Below are 8,285 nucleotides of genomic sequence, written 5' to 3'. Positions count from 1 at the left end.
TTCAATGTTCTAGGATTGCACCAAATCCAAATTAAATTATTTAAAAATTTTATGTCATTTAATAGATAAAATTCATCATTAAGTTGTGAATTGAATCAAAAAAGTTTCCTGAAATAAGACATATACATAATAATGTGATACTTATAACTGACAAATCGGAATGAAGACAATTTGTAAACAGTTTTCATGTTATAAATGAAAAATTGTCCTGCTACTTCATCAAAAATTTGTCTTCTCATCGCAGGGAACTAGTATTGAAAAGGCACCTACAAATCGTTATACCTCTCACAACAATAACCACGATGAAGAAGATGATGCGGATGATTTTCAATTTTATTAACAGCAAGGTTTAGCGGTGACTTAACTTTTGAAACTAATTTTTTAAGACTTGACTTTCAAGACTAAACATTTCTAACCTAGATGCATATTGACCTACATGTCACTAGTACAAAATCAGTCTCTAAGGTTGTAGCAAACTTTAACTTTGGTGACTGAACCAACTTATTTTGCCACAAAACTTCCTTGTGGTTGAACATATTTTGCTGCAGTACCTTGAAGTTATGGTATCCAAGCTTGTTGTATGGTTCATCCATGTGATAAAAAAATACGAGCTGGGATTATGACAGGAACAAAAAGGTCATATGACAATTGTTTCTAAAAATATGTTTTTAATATATTTGGCTCCTTGCGGTCGTAATAATATTTTGCAACTAGCTAACCGAGTACAGTCATATTTAGCTCATTCTATTTGACCAATACTAGTTGAAATTATAAATGTAACCATTGAATATCAGTCAAATTTATTAATGTGACTATTGAATATCAGTCAAATTTATAAATTTGACTATTAGGAAAATCGTCAAATATACATATAGAGAGATAGAGAAAAGTTATTTGGAGTCCCATGTTTATTCGAGTCCTTGGAGTCCCAATCCATGCCCTCCATTTAAACTTCATCCAATGGCTGCCATTTTATTAGATGTTTTTATTAAAAATGAAGCGTAATCAGTGTTTATCTCTCTATCATGCGCATTAATCTTCAGTCCCCATGTCTGTACGTGAAAAAGCATCAATCAAGATGCAGTTACAAATAAATCAGTTTTTTCAGGAGTACATTTATCGTTTTTGTCCTGCATTCTATGTGTCATTTTTTTAATCTTTTTTCCACATCGTCCCTCTGAAAAATACTGGTTCTAGTTCCTAATAAGTGACGATGTCTAATCAGAATGGGGATTCAAGTAAGTTCTACATCCGAATTCATTGTTTCAATCACATTGAAAATGTTTTCGACGATGTTAATTTGGTAATTAAATGTGTGTAGTACATATTTTTAGGTGTTTGTGTTGTATTTTATTAGTAGTTGCAGTGTGTATTAAAAGTGAGAAGGTGTTGTGTTAGATCAAAAGGATAGTGCAGAACTGAAGATATTGTTTTCGGAAGAGTTTGTGGACGGTAGAGGAGAGTGCAGAACAATGTTTATATCGTTCATATCTCTGTTTTGCTCGGTTCATGTTTTTGTGACAAATAATATAACTTTATGTTTTAGTACTATGGGTGGATAGGATAGAATGATTTGAGAGTGCAGAACCTTTTTTATATGTTTCGTATTTTTATTTTGCGCGTGTAGTTATGTATTTTATCAGGAACATTACAATTGTTTTGTTAATTTTGTTAGGATTTAATTTTGATTTTTGTTTTTATGAAGGTGCACAAGATGTCTCTCATATTGAGATTTTAGAATCTGAACATTCTTATAGAGCTTCTGATGAGGACAATACACAAAGTTCTGAGGACAAGGAAGAAGAGAGTGATGATGAAGTCGAAGCTGTATATTACAATGTTCCAAACCCAAAAGTATTTGTATCTCCTACTGGTGCTAATATATGATGCCGTGACCTTTGTAATAATGCATCCTTTCAGGAAATAATGTCTGTTGTCCTTTATTGATTGTACTAGACAATATACCATAATGAACTTGTTTTATTTATGCTTTTGAGCTGAGTAACAGAATAACAAAATCATTGTCTTTCATGGTATGCATCGAGTTTGAGTGTTTGAGGCTTAGTTTTTCGATTTTGGCCAACAATGTACCTTTCAGCTGCAGTCATCTAACAAGAACAGGAACAGGCATGATGTTCCTAGCTCTCATTCCTTACTATAACTTGTTTTTAGTATGGTTTTGGCCTTTCATGTTTTGCACTGCTCATGCTAAAAGTTTCAATTGCCAAGACATAAAACTCAAACTACAAACTGAGCCATAAGATTCAGCCAAGAAATCAATATAAATCCATTTAAGCCATTCAATTTATCACCACTATAGAGGTTTATAAAAAAAATAAAAGCATTCCATTCAATCCAAACAGCTTAATAAACTACTTGTTCCAAAAGAACCAGTAACATTATTGATTACATAAGCATTGACATAACTCTTTAGTTTTAAACTACACCATCTTGTTCAGCACTGTTCTTTTGTTCTCCAGCCATGTTAGCATACGGTGTGCATATATTACTCTGAGCTTGTGGAGGATATTCTTTCATGCGCATCATTACAACACAAAATTAGCGATTAAGATATCAATGTGTACTAGCAAAGTCAATTCCAATAACGCGGACAGGAACCAATGTATGTGTTTGCAAAGGAAAACAACAAGATATATAGATTTTGCGCATGACATGGAACAATGTTATTTCCACAATTTTTTAGTATGTGTTACACTATGTCAGAGTGATTTATCCATTCAATTTTTGTAATTAACATAAAACAACCTGCATGAAATAAAACTAGATATTGACTTCATATCTAAATGTCCTAAACGATCCATTTTATGCATTTTCATAACTGATTTATGCCAATCATAATTTTCACGCAGGGTCTACCGGTCCCGCAACCCGATGTTTCCAAAATTCATCTTTATAAAAACAAAAATATACAAATACCTAAAAAGCACAAAAGGAGGTTCATACAACTTAGATGATTTAGTTTGTTATTCTCACATATGAGGTTCATAAGCATGTATAACTACGTCCAAACTCATTCTGCTTACTACCGGTCCTGCACCGCTATGTTTGCAAATTTAATCTACTACAAAACTCTCCATTCACTACATGGTAAAAATACAAAGTCCACGCAGCGTAAGTCATGCCGCCAGTTATTTATATATATCGCTTTTAGAAAAGCAAACATACCAAATGCAGGGGCAGATCACCCTAGGTTTCCTCCACAGATAAGACTTGAACTTGGTTATCTATCAGCCTATGATTTCTCCTTCGCCCTACAAACAACTTTTTTAATGTTCATTAAAATTCACCATGGCACATCAAAGGGAACAAAATTTCTAAAATCAAGGCTTCGTGAACTAATTAAGGCCAAAGTTATGTCCTGCAGTTGAATCCAAAGTACTCTATAACTTAAGCAACAACTTTACATAAGCCCCCAACTTAACAGCAGTACGGAAACAGCATAGATATCTTACCACTACAATCCTGTGCAGTACAGATTCAAATCTAGTTGTGCATTACAACCAAGGATTTTGCAACCAAATACATAATGCAGAACATTACCTGCGGCAGCACATAAACCATAACCAACTCAGCAAACACATAGATATCATACCACTTCAATCATGTGCAGTACAAATTAATATCTATATGTGCTGCACAAGCAAGGCTTTTGCAATTAATTACACCCGGTACTATGTCATGCAGTTGAATACCAAGAAACCTGTTACTAAATCAAAATCTAAACAGAGACCCCTAACTTAATAGCAGTGCAGAAGAACCAACTATAATTACAACATGTAGCCGCAAAGAAAACACACATTATGTAAAGCAAAACATTACGTGATGCGACACATAATAAAAAGGCAGAACCAACTTAGGAAACGCATGGATATCTTACCATTTTCAACCCTGTGCAGTACAAATTAATATCTATATGTGCATTACACAAAAGGGGGTAACACACATCAGAGCACACCCAACAAGCTCACCCACTGTACAAGAAAAAAACCCTCTTCAACAACAAAAAACAACAAAAGAGGATAATTTCAAATGATCGTACATAGCCGGAAGAAATCAAAAGAGGATACACAAATTAAGCACCGGCACTGTAGGACATTCATTAAAATAAATCGTTCAAAAATCCCTCAATTGGACCCTAATTTGAACGCTAAGTATTACATGTAATTGAATTACAGTCTCTAATTAAACCAATTAGTCGGTTACATACCTGAACTCAACGTTAATTGAAATCTTTTCGTCCCACGCTCCTTTTCTTCCTTCAATGCTCAGCACGACGGGTTGTTGCAGGCGTCAATCATGTCATCCTTGTAACCGCTATTTTACTAGAGTTGGATGCGGGATTTAACTAGATTTGAATACGGGATTATTATCCTACCGCTCCAGATGGTCATACTAAACTCCCCATTCACACACCCAACAAAAAGAAAGGCAGTTTCTAATTTTTAAAAATTAACAAAATGTGTTTCTCAGCATTTAATCCTAGCCGCAGGATAAAATATGATCCAATCTTTAGGGACTCCAAAGACTCCATTTTTCTAGTACTCCATGGAACCCCTCTCCTATATATATTGTTAGGTCCCGATAGAGTGTAATTTAAGCTAGAAGGGGGGGTTGAATAGCTTAATCACCAATTTAAAAATTGATGTGGTGTAATAAAATTTATCCCCCTTTTGAATAGCTTTTATCGAGAGTATAGGCAGTTTATGTGTGCGGAAGCAATGTAAGAGTAATACGACACACGAGATTTTATCCTGGTTCGCGGTGGCTAACTCAACAATTGGAGTCCACTCACCCCTACTCCAGTCCCCGAGCTCCTCCCCGGACTCGAGATTTTCTCTACTATAAAGAAACTCCTTTACAGTAGGCGGAGAAGCCTTTACAAATATATATCTTGGAGCGTAACTTCCCGTTACCTCCTCACTATAAATGTAAACTTACAAGACTCTTCTTGGAGCGTAACTCCCCGTCACCTCCTCAAAGTCGTTGTACTCCGGGTGTAGTCTTTGAACTTCTAAACTTTTGCGGGTCTTGGATCTTAGGTCTTAGGTCTTGGGTCTTTCCTCTTCCTCACGGTGCAAAGACGACTAACTCCCCGTTAGCTCGTCTAGGACTTGGGTCTTAGAACGAAGATCACCTCACTTCACTTCACCTCACTGCAAAACTTAGAAAACAATATCTACGACAAATAATCCTTGTTTATAAAAAGGGTTTTGGACTAGACACAACTAGGCCGATAGTGGGTATATATATATGTTGATGATATATATATTTAAAGTATACTTTCCTAAGGATATAGAAAAATATAAGTATACTTTTTAACTTACTCCAATACTAAAGATAAGTATTTGGTTGGAGTAGATAAAGCCTTATAAGCGTGCTTCGCTTTAGACTTTTTCAAGTATTCTCGTAATATTACAAATTACGAATACTTGTTAATTTAAACTCCCCGTTAGATAATGCTTTTAAAGATCTTCGGAGTTTAAATTGTCGTCTATGGCTCAAAGGCTTACGACTTGGTTACTCGTCCTTTTTGACAAGTATTATTTATTACTTCGTTTGTATGTCTAATATCGAAGTAATAAAATCAAGAAAGCTATATGGTTAGCTCTTTAGCTATTAACTTTTCTTGAGACAACTCTTCTCTTGATGTAGTCTTTTGGACTAGATGAAGCAAATTTAAAACGAAGAGAGAGAAAGTCTATAAACACAATAAAACAAGAATATAAATTAAAGTGCGTTTGTGTTTATATATATCTATATATATTTGAGTTTGAATATTCCGAATGATATAATCTTTGTTCTTATGTAATATAACTCAAATATAACGAAACTTAGTTCGTGTGAATATACAACGAATCTCTAGTTCGTATATATATTTATATTTCGAATAACACGACTTATTAGTTCGTGTTTGAAATTAATTCGAAATAATAAATCTCCTTTCTAAGAGATTTAAGATGAAGAGCTTTAAGATGAATAGATCGAGAATAATAACGAGCTCTTGTATATATAATGGTCGGTTAAGACTCGGATCGAAGCTAAAATAATAACCACTTACAAAAACGATCGGAAAGTTCGCCGGAAAAATTCGCCGGAGGTTCGGCCGGATTTTGGCTTAGTGGCGGAACTTGGGCAGCCCTACGGGAGGCCTAAAGTAGTAGTGGTTGAGCTAGTTGGGTTGGGAGAGAGCTTGGTTGGTTGAACTAAGCTTATATAACTAAAACCTTGTATATATAAATATATATATGTATAAGAAAAGAGGTTTTAGAGAAGAAGTATTTGTAGAGAGTGTTTGTAGAGATGAAAGAGAGAATACTTCTAAAATTCCCAGCAACTAATTAGCTCTTTAGCTTGTGTAGAAAATGAATGGGGGTGGGGTGGTATTTATAGGGAAATTTTGGGGTAGTGGGTAGTGGAAGGTGATGTAAGGGATGATGTAAATGGGTAGGTGATGTAAGGGATGACTACATTGTTCTTGTCCACTAGCCTAGCAACTTGACAACCAACATGTGACTCCTTATCTCAGCACTTATTGCTTGGAAGAGGATAAGGCACACACCCCAATGCAACCCAATTAACTATTAATTAACGATTAAGTATCGTTAATTAAAACTAGCTTATTTCTAAACATCTCCAATAAATCCAACAAAAAATATGACAATTTTCTAAATATTGGAAAATGGAAATCTGTGAAGTTTGGTAATTTTTGGTCAAAGTCTCCTAGGTCAACCGCTCAGTCAAAGCTTCTCGGGTCAACCGTTCGGAAACACACCCCGACAAACATTTTCCAAAAATCACGAAACTTTTACCTAACATACATCACATCATAAAAATGACATCCCCAAAGTTTCAAGTCATTCTAGCAAGTGGAAGTATTTTATTTGGAATTAAAACGATAAAAACCGCTTTTCGGGTATGAATAAAATACGTAAATCCTTTTGACGATTTGTAAAACGTTTTTGGCTAGAATTTTGACTCGGATAAATACTACAACTATATTTCCTTGAGAATAAAAGAGTTTGGAGTTTATGGAAATATTTTTGAGTATTTAAATTAATTTCCTTCGATAAATAAGGAAATATACGTAAACCGAGAAAATTAGTATTTGGTCAAAACGAGTAGACCCTTGACTAATTTTTGATACCAAAATACTTAGAATAATATGATTCATGATGAATCATGGTTTTGATAATTTTAAAGTGTATTCCAAGTATTAAAATATTTTTCTCCGAAAAAAAATGAGTAATTTGAGAGACCTTGGAGAAAATATTTAATAAACCAAGAAAAATGAATATTAATATTTGACCATCCAAATATTAATGTTTTGATAGAGTAAATCTTTCTTTTGGATAGAAAACAATTTTTGGAATGAAAGATTTATTTTTGACTAATTAAAGATAATTTATCCCGTAAAATAGAAATCTGATAAATCAGGGAATAAATTACTTTAATTAAGAGATAATGATACATGAGGGTTCTAAAGAATATCAAATCTTGATAATCCTTTTTCGATCTTCATGCGAGTTTAATTTTGCAATATGAAAATAGGGAAATATCGTAGATTGACGATATCCCACAGCATGAATATTGCGTGAAAATATATTTCTTAAAAGTAGGTATTTTGATGCGAAGAAATATAAAGTGATTTTTCAAATAACTTGCTAGAAATAACTTTTCCACTTAAGGATAATCATACAAATTAATGATCCTATTGGGAGGATTACTAGGTGATTTAAATTTTACGTTTATTTATAAATACCAAAATAAATTAATATCGAAGATATCCTTTCAATCTTCCCCTTTTTGGTATTTATCAAACAAACCTAAAATTTAAATTTTACAAGTGTGTGCTTCCCCTCAGTGTATGCATGAATTTGAAAAATAATTTTCACATAGGCACATAATAGGGTTCAGAATTTTTACTTGTAGGTCTCGCAATTCTGATAGCAAAACTTGTAATCCTCGTTGTTCCAATAGCGGTACCTTGAAAAGAAATTGGTTAGATACATAGACAATTTTAAAATTTTAAACCAAAATTTTTCTTTTCTCTATCTTTGGGAAAATTTCAATTTTTGATCGTGCAATGAAGAATTTGAATTTTATTTTTGATATATTGCACGTCTCTTCCCCTTTTGGTTGATAAAAACCAAAAATAATCTTTCCCTTTTAGATAGGTACGATTGTTTCGTAAAATATTGTACTTTGACTTTCCAAAAGTACGTTTCTTCCCATTATATTGTAAGAAAGATATAACTTTCTTTGAT

The 8,285-nt window shown here is 33.5% G+C and overlaps 1 long non-coding RNA gene across 2 annotated transcripts; it reads right to left on the bottom strand.

The window, feature by feature from the left end:
* Positions 1-2,273: 2,273 nt before the first annotated feature.
* LOC135150282 (uncharacterized) lies at positions 2,274-6,360 on the bottom strand. 2 transcript variants are annotated; one of them, XR_010288640.1, is made up of 4 exons: positions 4,229-6,360; positions 3,474-3,561; positions 3,187-3,379; positions 2,274-2,531 (listed from the first exon to the last, which is right to left on the bottom strand). It is a non-coding gene; the product is annotated as an uncharacterized LOC135150282 (long non-coding RNA). The 2 variants fall into 2 exon arrangements; XR_010288639.1 differs by lacking the exon at positions 3,187-3,379.
* Between the last annotated feature and the right edge of the window lie 1,925 nt (positions 6,361-8,285).

This window comes from Daucus carota, chromosome 2 (genome assembly GCF_001625215.2).
Source record: "Daucus carota subsp. sativus chromosome 2, DH1 v3.0, whole genome shotgun sequence".
NCBI classification, from domain to species: domain Eukaryota; kingdom Viridiplantae; phylum Streptophyta; class Magnoliopsida; order Apiales; family Apiaceae; genus Daucus; species Daucus carota.
This window is presented reverse-complemented; position numbering and strand designations above follow the sequence as displayed.